This window comes from Capsicum annuum, chromosome 6 (assembly GCF_002878395.1).
Source record: "Capsicum annuum cultivar UCD-10X-F1 chromosome 6, UCD10Xv1.1, whole genome shotgun sequence".
NCBI classification, from domain to species: Eukaryota; Viridiplantae; Streptophyta; class Magnoliopsida; order Solanales; family Solanaceae; genus Capsicum; species Capsicum annuum.
Window position 1 is genome coordinate 48,997,414 of NC_061116.1, and position 11,857 is coordinate 49,009,270.

General features: G+C 29.4%; 1 non-coding gene across 1 annotated transcript; it reads left to right on the forward strand.

Moving 5' to 3' along the window:
• The first annotated feature begins 10,168 nt into the window (after positions 1-10,168).
• Positions 10,169-10,259, forward strand: LOC124899924. The gene has a single exon (XR_007057484.1). It is a non-coding gene; the product is annotated as a small nucleolar RNA snoR26 (small nucleolar RNA).
• The last annotated feature ends 1,598 nt before the right edge of the window (positions 10,260-11,857 follow it).

An 11,857-nucleotide genomic window follows, 5' to 3' on the forward strand; every position in this document is an offset into this window, starting at 1 on the left:
AGGTAATGAGTTCTCCTATTTTAGGGACTTCAGTTAGATATTGTTCATGCACTTTACTGTACTACTTGTATGTATTGATTAGTGGTGGCTGGGTTCATGTAATAGCTATCTATAGTTAGTATAGTATAGGCTTCATAGATGTCAGTTAGAGTCAGTCATGTAATTTCAGTTCTCTTAGATTTTATTAGATTGTAAATTGTATCACTAATTTGATTTCTCTCAGATTTTGTCATGATTATATTTCCGTACATCAGAATGGCTATTTAATATATTATAATTCAGTTACTTAATAGTATGCCAGTTCATGGGTTAGCTTGAGCTCACCTGTTGTTCCAAGCACCGTGTTATGACTAAGGGGTAGTCTCAGGTCGTGACAAGAATCATCAAAATATTGGAAAAACACGATATGATGTATTCATGGAAGTGTTTGGAAAGTAGAAGCCTAGTCGAATTAGAGGCTATGGTAGATCAGTGATAGCAACTTCTCTGAAAAAAAGATGAGAAAATGAACAAGCTTAAACAAAAACATTCCTTCACCTGATGCGAGTAATGCACAAGCTATTTGAGGAAAAATTCTTTCAAATTATTTTGGCTCAGCTCATACTTCATTTCATGAAAAGGTATTTTATCTTACAAATTCACAAGAAACTTAAATCCTGAACTTTTAACTTGATTGAATGAACAAAAGAAACTTTGGATTCACACACTTCCTCAATCAAGATTGAAAAAATATTTGAATATTTGTGGAGCATAATTTTACTTCTAATTTTTTGTTTTATTTTGAATGTGTCGAAATAATGTAGGTGATCAAATTTGAATGGTGACCGCCACAACTCAACTTGATCTATATTGAAGTGAATGAAGAAGAATTTTTGGACTACTTTTATATACATTTAAGTACATTTGATTTTGTGTGGAACTTAGTACAAATCTTTAAAATGTTGTTTTCTAATTAGTGTGTGTGCCAAAAGATATGTTTTTTCTGAAGTTAATTGCAAATTTATGCATTTGAATTATTTATTAGCTAATAATGTGATTAGTGATGTATATGTTTTGGCCAAAAAAATCTATACATTTCGGTCAAAATAATTATTTTTTAATTATAAATTACGTACTGACATTTTATGTCTAATGTCATTTATGTAAAATGTGCATGATTACACTTTACAAATATTGTCATAGAGGATGTATAAAAGGCTATGATTTTTAAGTGTGACAATAAAGAAGAAGTCACGTTTTTAAAGTGTTGTTATAGAGGTGCTATACTAGGCTACGCTTGAAAAGTGTTGTTGTAGAGGTTCTATATAAGGCTATGCTTACCAAGCGTGCCTGATAACAAATTAAAGGCAACACTTAAAAGTGTAGCTTTATCATATAAAAGTGTAGCCAATTAGATGCTGCAAAGTGTAACCTTTGCACTTTAATGGCCATGCTTTTTCAATGTAGCTGATATGGCAACACTTGAAAAGAGTGGCCTAAAGTCAAAGGTTACGCCTTCTTAGGACACCCCCTAAAAGGTGTTGCTTAAAGTACAAAAGCGTAGCCTTTGATCAAAGAACACACTTTCGGCTATTTTAGGCCACACTTTACAAGATTGACAATAGGACTAAAATGTTGTAGTGATCCTACACCAATTTAGTGCATGACATGCTTGTCAATCTATCCATCCCAATGAATTATAGACCCAACATACTTGAAACTATCTCTCATTCAAATAGCTTAGGAATACAACTTCACTACCACGTCAGCCTCATGCGTCAAATCACTAAACTTACATTCTATGTACTTTTTCTTAGTCTTGCACAACCTTAACATTTAGACTCTAGAGTTTGTCTCTAAATATCTAACTTATTATTAACTCCTTCTCAGATCTCGTCAATTACCACTAAATCAATAGTAAATAACATACATTAAGACACCCCCCCCTGAATGCATCGCATCAATACATGCCTCACCAAGGTAAATAAGAAGGGACTAATAGTCGATCTCTGGTGCAACCCTGTCCAAATAGTAAATGCTGCAAATCTCCTCCTATTATCCTTACACATGCCTTTGCTCTGTCGTAAATGTACTTAATAAACCTAGTAAATGCAACGGGCATACCTCTAGCCTATAACCATCCATTGAACCATCTGGGAGGCTTTATTGTATGCCTTTTCATGATCAATAAACAACATTTAAAAATATTTCTTTCTTTTTTTATATTACGTCACTAATCTTTTTATGAGGTAAATAGATATATTAGCCGAGTGACTTGACATAAAATGAACTGATTTTCAGAAGTAGTCATAATCCTCCCCTGTCTCAACTCTACCACTCTTTTCAAAAACATTATAGCATGAATTAACAAGTTGATACCGCTATAAATGTTGTATACCTGATTGTACCCCTTCTTCTTTTATAATAGTGTCATTGAACTTGATATCTTTGAGCTCCGGGAAACTTGGTTGTATTAAAAATGATGTTAAAAACCTCATGAACCACTCCATGCGTACCCTTCCAGTGCTCCTCTACAATCCACTGAAATCTCATCTTGCCCAATCGTCCTACCCCTACGTATCCTATCAATAGAACCATTACCACGTGAATGTTAATATGCCTGCAATAACTGTTATCATGGCACCTCTATCAATTTTCCAAGTCCCCAGCACTAAACCTTTGTCCCCCTCGTCATTCAAAAGTCTATGGAAATAAGACTACTACCTTTTCCTAATGGGGGCATCCTCCACTAAGATTTTACCATCCTCTCCCTTGATGCACTTTACTTGGCAAAGGTCATGGGCCCTATACTCCCTATCTTTGGCATGACTACACAACATTTTATCCCCGTCTTTCTCCTTTAAAGTTGTATAAAAGCTCTCAAAAGTAGTTGTTTTAGCCGCCGTAACCCCTGACTTAACAACTTTCCTAACTAACTTATACTCCTCCCAATTCGTTTGCTTCCCCTAGTCATCCTTTCTCTTATCTAACTTGTCATAAGTTGTTGTCTTAGTATCCACCTTTTTTTAAAATTCTTTATTCCACTACTAATCCCCTTGAGGATTGACAAATCAGCCTCTTGAGATAGCCAATAACTCTCTAGTTGTCTCCCTAATGTAATTAGCAGTCGTCTCCCACATACTATCTATACTCTATCAACTCTTCTAAGCCTCTTTAGTCGCCAACTTCTTCTCTATTGCCGAAGCGCGGGCCCAAGTCAAGGTACCCTCTTAATCAAGGGTTGATTCTCTATGCCCCATATCTTTCTAACTTTCTTAATTTCTAATCACATGAAGCTTATAGTTGGTTAAAATATTCTCACTAGGTATGACATTATTATCTTTATATAACGCTCTAGTACTCTTCCTATGGACCAAAAATTCTATCTGAGTCTTGGCCACCAATCTACAAAAGGAAATAAGGTGCTACTCTTTTCAAAAGATCGAAATTGTCACTACCAAGCTAAAGGCCCTAGAAAAATCCAAAATTGAGGCTCCTCCTTCATTTGTTTTACCAAAACCGAAACCTCATCATCATTACATTTTGATAATGACCAAATATTCCCATTGAAATCACCTCCTACAAAGGCTTCTCAATGCTTGAGATGCCTCTCACCACCTCATATGAAACCTCTTAAAAGCTTTTCCTCTCCTCCTCATCCAATCCTGCTTATTGCATAGACCCTAATAATATTCAACGTAGACTCTCCAATGATTAACTCAATCAACATCAATCTATCATTGATCCACTTAACCTCTATAACATGCCCCCAAAGCTCTTCATCTACTATTATACCTATCCTACTCCTATGAGTCATATTACTTGAGTACCGCAACCTATATTCGTCCACATTTTTCGCCTTAGGACCTACCAATTTGGTCTGATAGACACAAGTTATACTAATCTTCCTCTTTCTAAGAATTTTTATGAGCTCTATCGACTTACCTTTAAAAGTCCGATATTATTACATGAATCTTCATCTCTTTGTATTGATAGTGTATAATCCTTTCTTACATGAACCTGATCAAAAAGATAAATTAATGGCCCACATAGGAAATATATTTCCGCAAATTTGACAGTATACTATAGTAGTATAACCGATCATTATATTTTCTCTTAAGTGTCCTGATTTTGATATAGAGATTCACTTAATTCTAATTACATGGTAGGACTAATAAAAAACTATAATTGTGTGGAAAATTCTAGTGATTATAGATGTATTTATATCTGTAAAGGATGGACAATCCTGTGTAAAAATAAATATTATTAGATTATAGTAATCTTTTAACTCTTAGAAATACACAATTCACACAAAGAAATAAACTAAAATTTGTCATTATCCTACTTTATGACACTTAGTGATTGCTAGAGTGGGAGTTTTTAGGACAAAGGGTAAAACTATAAACTATTAATGTCATATTGGCTGTTAAAGAGGAAAATAAAATTAATTATAAATATTTATCAATTTGATTAGTAAATTAAGATACTAATTTGATTCACTTTATGTGATATTATTATTTATTAACCAGATGGTTGTAAATTTGCGAACCAGGACGATGAAAGTTCTCTCTTCATATTTCAGGTAAACTGTAGCCATTATGATAACTGGTCAGCACTCAATTTTTTGTGTCTTTACACATTTTTTTGTCATGTATTTTTCCTATTTATATATTGTATTGAAAATAATCTTGCATAATACTCTTAGTTTATATTCATTTACAAGTTTTAAAAAATATGTACGATGGTTTTTATATTGTAGGTGAAAAAATATACAATTAGACTAATTTTGAAATAAAATGGAAGGAGTTCAACAATCCAAGCCCAAATCTCCGGAGGTCGCTGTGTGAGTCCCAAGACAAAGGAGGTTAGAAGACATGGAGAACACGTGTAGTTGTACGTATTCGAAGACTGGTACTAAAACAAATATTTCACACCAGAATCTTCATTTATGGTCTTACCATTTCATTGTATAGATACGCATAAGCCTCTCTTATACGCACTTGATCAAAATGATAAAGTAATGACACAACATGAGGAAATATCTTGCCACAAATTTTACATGCTGCTATATTAGTGCAACCATTATATATTTTTTTAAGCGACCTGATTGTATAGAGATACACTAAATTTTAATTACAAGCTAGAACTAATGAAAAACTCTAATTGTCTGGAAAATCGTAGCAATTATTGATGTATTTATATTTGTAAAGGATGGATAAACTTGTCTAAATAATTAATCTTATCAGATTATCGTTATCTTATAGTTCCTAAGAACACCTATTTTATACAAAAAAAAAATAAAATAGAATAACATTTGTCAAGATTCCATTTTATGTTAGTTAGTAATTACTAGAGTGGGAAATGTAGGACAAGAAACAAAAAACAACTATTAACGTCTTATTAATTGTCAATGAGAAAAATAAAATTAAATGTTTATTTATCAATGTGATTAGTAAATTACGACACTTCATTGATTTACATTATCCAAGATTATTATTAATTAACCAGGTGGTTGCAATTGTTTAGCCTGGCCTAAGAAATTCTCCTCTCGTTTCATGCAAACCCTAGCCATTATAGTGACTAGTCAACCCTTAATTTTTGGTGTATTTATACACATTTGTTCCATGTGTTTTTTCCTATTTACATAATGTGTTTCAAATAATACTGCTTAATACTCTTAATTTATAATCATTTACATGTTTTGAAACTTATGTGAGGTATTTTTTCATTGTAGCTGAAAGCACTTTAAATCTGACTAAGTTTGAAATAAAATGGGAGGAGCACTACTAAAAAAAAGGCAAAAGCGACGAACTGAGTTGCTTTAAAAAGCGACAAGAAAAGCAATATTGTCCGTCGCTTTTTTAGTTTAATTTTAATTTTTATTTCTCTTTTATTAAAATTGACGGCAAACGTCTAAATATTCGTCGCTTTTTTTCCCGAGTTATTGCGCCAACTAATTAAAAAATAATTTATATTTTTTTTAATAAATACGATGGATGGCGTCGTAATTTATTTACAAATAATAATAATTAGTTTTTGAAAAGCAACGTGCTCTGTCGATTTTTAGATTTGATTTTCATTTTTATTTATTTTTATTAAAAGCGACGGATAATGTCTTTATAATTTTTATTTTTTAAAACATTAATTCTAGAAAAGCGACGTTGTCCGTCACAATTTTTAATTATTTTTAATTTTTCTTTATTTTTTACAAAAAACGACGGACATCGTTGCTTTTGTTAAAACTAAATAAAAATTCTTTTTTTTGAAAAGCGACGTTGTCCGTTGCTTTTTGAATTTAATTTTAATTTTTATTTATTTTTATTAAAAGGGACGAACAACGTCGCTAAAATTTTTATTTTTAAAAATATTAATTCTAGAAAAGCGACAATTTCCGTTGCAATTTGTCATTATTTCAATTTTTTTATTTTTATAAAAAGTGACGGACAGCGTCGCTTTTGTATAAAAAATATTTTTTTGAAAAACGACGTTATCCATCGCTTTTTAAATTTAATTTTTATTTTTATTAAAAACGATGGACAACGTCGCTATAATCTTTATTTTTTAAAATATTAATTCTAGAAAAGCGATGTTGTTCATCGTAATTTATAATTATTTTTATTTTTTTTTATTTTTACAAAGAGAAAAGGATAGCGTCGCTTTTTTTAAAACCAAAGAAAAATTAATTTTTTGTAAAGCGATGTTGTCCGTCGATTTTTAAATTTAATTTTTATCTTAATTTATTTTTATTAAAAGCGACAGACAACGTCGCAATAATTTTTATTTTTTAAAATATTAATTCTAGAAAAGAGACGCTTTCTGTCGCAATTTGAAAATATTTTTAATTTTTTTTTTATCTTTTATGAAAAGCGACGGACAGCGTCGCTTTTGTTAAAACTAAATAAAAATTAACTTTATGAAAATGACACTGGTCGTTGATATTTGATATTTTTAATTTAATATTTAAATAATTTTTATATTTAAAAAAATTAAATGTATTCAATTATATATTGAATACATTGATATCATATGATCAATTGATAAAAAAATAATATACTATTGAAGTTATAATACAATAATATAAGCTAAATTAAATGATAATTTTTTATTGTATGTATATAAAACGTTGTATTATTAGGTAATTTACATGTGTATGTGATGTATGTAGTACATATTGTGAATTTTATAGTCAATCAAAAATATATATTGAATACATTGATATCATACGATCGATTGATCAATGTAATAATATATTGTTGAAGCTATAATATAATAATATAAGCTAATAAATTAAGCGATAATTCAATAGAGTAGAAATAAAATACGTTGCATTACGAGGTAATATACTCGTGTATGTGATGTATAAAGTACATACTACAAAGTTGATAGTCAATCAAATATATATACATATATATATATATATGTATATACGTATATCTATCTATCTATATATATATATATATATGTATATATATATATATATGTATATATATGTGTGTGTATGTATGTATAAATACGTATCTCTCGTATAGTGATGTGCATTGTAGTTAAAAGATAGCTAACTGAATCTATATATCCAAATATTTTGAATAATACGTTAACATCATATGATTGAGGTAATAATACACTATTGAAATTATAATATTGAAGCCAATTAACCGACAATTCATCATATTAATACTTTGTATTAACTTAATCAAAATCTCCAATTCAATCTTTTTTTAACCCAATTTGTAATCCCAATTTGACTCATCTCCTCAATTTTAATCTCAACCATATTCATATTTGATCAATGGTCAATAGTAAAATCAATTTTCACAATTCTTTTTCTTGAAATTAGGGGTGTGCATCGGTCCATTCAGTTTGATTTTATATATTATCGGTTTGTTTTATCGGTTATTGATTTTTAAATAAGTTAAACCAATAATCAAATCAATAAGTTATTTTTTTTTAATAATTTTTAGTTTATCAATTTGTAGTCTTTAACGGTTCGGTTTTCGATTTAACAATAAGAAAATATGCATAAAATAGAAATGGTAGCAACTAATTAACAAGAAAAAAATGAAATCTTAATTGCAGCAAAATTCCTACATGATGTGTTTTATTTTACAAGAATATTATTATTTTTCTCATTATTATCACATTTATTAAAATAGCGGGTCTAATTCAATTCAATTCAATTTCTCAATGTGTTTATTTTCTAGCCAACTTGTACACAATAAATATCAATTTTAATCAAATTGATATTAATTTCATTTTGACCCATTTTAAAGAAATTTAATCTCAGCCGTTAATCAAAATTGATCAAATGGCTGATGTTGACACCCAATTTTGACTTCTCGATACTACTTTTAGGCTGCTATTTTCTCAAAATTATTTGATTTAAATTATTAATATTTTTTGTACACATTATTTTATATTAAATACATATTGATGTGTCACATTCATAATTTAGAAAAATGCACAAATTATTTTTGTACCATTTTCTTGCATCAAAAATATTTTTGATGTGTCACATTCATGATTTTGAAATATACGAATTATTTTGCAGTATCACTTTTACAATTCATTAATTTGAATATAATATTTCTCCACATAATGTTATTAGTTCTTTTCGTAAATGTGCACATTCACAATTCACAAATGCATTGTCCATCATCATCATCATCATCATCATCATCATCATCATCATCATCATCAACGATTTTATATAATAATTTTTTACTTAACATTAATTTGTACATGCTTACTTTATTTTTTGACATCTTATTTAATTAACAGCCTAGTTCTATTCAATTTATTATAATTATAGCCAATTTGTGACTAACTTAAAATTTTTATTCAATTTTTAACTCTTTTTAAAATAAGTTTAATCTCAGTCATTGATCAAAATTGATCATACGACTGAGATCCCACCACCTTTCCCTTTCTTTTTTAAAAAAACATAAACCCTAATCTCTCTATTTAAAAAAAAAATAGCCGCACCCACATCTCTCTACCTCCTCTCTCTTACCAATAGCCATGGTCGTTGTTCTCTCCGTCGCTAGCCATTAACCAAACCAGCACCGTTCCAGCCGCCTAAGCGTCGCCGCCCAATGCCAGCAATAGTCGGTGAAGCAGCCATAGTTATTACCGCTGCCTTGATCCCTTCTCCACGCCGGAGCCTCGTCGCCCAACACAAACTAGTGATCTGCTTGGCTTTGGTAAGAGTTATCTTCATTTGTTCTTTAGTAATCTGTAGCGAACTCCATTTTCAGGATATATTAATTCTTTTGGTATTTCACTTTTCTGAGATCTAACATTATGCTAAATAAAGAAAGCCATCTTTTGGTACAGTTCTAGCACAGGAGCAACTAGTAATGCAAAGAAAAATTTTGGGATGCCCTTGGGCCTATTTATGAAGGATGTGGTTAAAATTAATTGACATTTTTTAATTATATCTTTTTGTGCAAATGGATCACCTTGTCAAGTTGTTCAATAGTACAATTATTTTATTCCGAATATTATTCCTGAAAATTATTGTTATACCACTATTGTTAGAGCTGCATTTATATAAGTTGTTTTTAAATTGAATTTCTTGAATATTCAATTATTGTGATTCTATAACTTTGATTTGATCTTATAACATATTAAACATCGAAAAGATGCTTCATACATCATCCACAAAAGAATAAAGTGATATTTTCATCAATATCAAGTAGTACAAAACATAGAAGAGATTGAAAAGAAGTTGGAAAATGGATTTTTTCAATTTTAAAAAATCAACAGACTTTGGCCCTCTTATAAGCCTATGTTTAAGGTCACATTGTCACTTTCTGTTTACACCATGTGTTAGTAGTAGTAGTAAATTGGGAAGCATCTTTCAATGTCTACTTGTCCTTGTACAAGAAATAAAATAGATAGATCCTTTATCTTTCACCTCAAAACTTTTGAATGAAAAAAAAGTTTAGCAAAAATGACTTTGATATGAGTCTGCTAGTTCAAGATGTGGAACTTTGTCTGCCTCACATCAAACAACTACTCTCTCTGTTCACTTTTACTTGTAATATTTCGCTTTTCAAAAGTTAGTTAGACTAATTTTTAAAGGTAAATTAGAAATAGATAAATTTAATATCTAAACTTTAGATATTTCCAATCTCTTCTGTTTAGTCTTTTCTTGTTTGTTTTATGCAATATCTTCCTTTTATCGTAAAAGGCATTAATGATGAATAATCCAATTTGTTATCCTTGCACTTTGATTGTTAAATGAAGATAACAATAGGGAAACATTATATGAGATGCTTTTCTTTTCCTTCTTTCTTTGCTTGCATGGTATTTTTTACTCGATTTAGAATCATTCTATTGGAAAGATTAATTTATTTACTAATCAAAATCATTGATTTTTTGAAAATGTGTTAACGGTGATTTTTGTAAAATTATTTGTAAAATAACTAGTGACTTGAAAATGGTTAAGTGGAGTTATTTGAAAATACTTAAATTTAGTGACTTGAAAATGTAAATTAGTTAATTGAAAATAGTTAAGTGTAGTGACTTGAAATGCTAATACATGACTTGAAAATGACTTGAAATGTGTACTAGTGACTTGAAATGTGAATAAGTTATTTAAAAATTACTAAGTGTCGTGACTTGAATATGATTAAATGTAGTTACTTGAAATTGAGAACTTGTGACTTGAAAATAATTAAGTATAGTGACTTGAAATGCTAGTACATGACTTGAAAATAATTAAGTGTAGTTACTTGAAAATGGTTAAGTATAGTGACTTGAAATGTTAATTAGCTATTTGAAATGGTTCGAGTGTTGTGACTTGAAATGTGAATAAGTTATTTAAAAATTATTAATTGTAGTGACTTGAAAATGGTTTAGTGTAGTTACTTGAAATTGCAAGCTTGTGACTTGAAATCGGTTACTAGTGACTTGAAAATGGTTAAGTATAGTTACTTGAAATGTGAATTAGTTACTTGAAAGTGGTTAAGTATAGTGACTTGAAATGAATGATTAAGTGTAGTGACTTGAAAACAGTTAAGTATAGTTATTTTAAATGTAAAGTAGTTACTTGACAATGTTTAAGTATAGAGACTTGAAATGTGAATTAATTATTTGAAAATGGTTAAGTGTAGTGACTTGAAATGTCTACTAGTTATTTGAAAATGATTAAGTATAGTTACTTGAAATGCTAGTACATGACTTTAAAATGGTTAAGTGTAGTTACTTGACTTGAAATGTTAATTAGTTATTTGAAATAGTTTGAGTGTAGTGACTTAAAATGTGAATAAATTATTTAAAAATTATTAAGTGTAGTGACTTGAAAATGGTTTAGTGTAGTTACTTGAAATTGAAACTTGTGACTTGAAATCAATTACTAGTGACTTGAAAATGGTTAGGTGTAGTTACTTGAAATGTGAATTAGTTACTTGAAAGTGGTTAAGTATAGTGACTTGAAATGAATGATTAAGAGTAGTGACTTGAAAACGATTAAGTATAGTTATTTTAAATGTAAAGTAGTTACTTGAAAATGGTTAAGTATAGTGACTTGAAATATGAATTAATTATTTGAAAATGGTTAAGTGCAGTGACTTGAAATGTGAATTAGTTATTTAAAAATAATTATGTATATTGAACTGAAATGTGATTTAGTTAAGTGTAATGATTTAAAATGTGTACTAGTAACTTGAAAATATTTGAAGTGTTGTGACTTGCAATGTGAATTAGTTATTTGAAAATGGTTAAGTAAAGTGACTTAAACGTGTAGTAGTGACTTGAAAATGGTTAAGTGTAGTTACTTGAAATGTCTACTAATTATTTGAAAATGGTTATGTATAGTGAAATAAAATGTCAATTAGATATTTGAAAATGGTTTGAGTGTAGTATCTTGAAATTG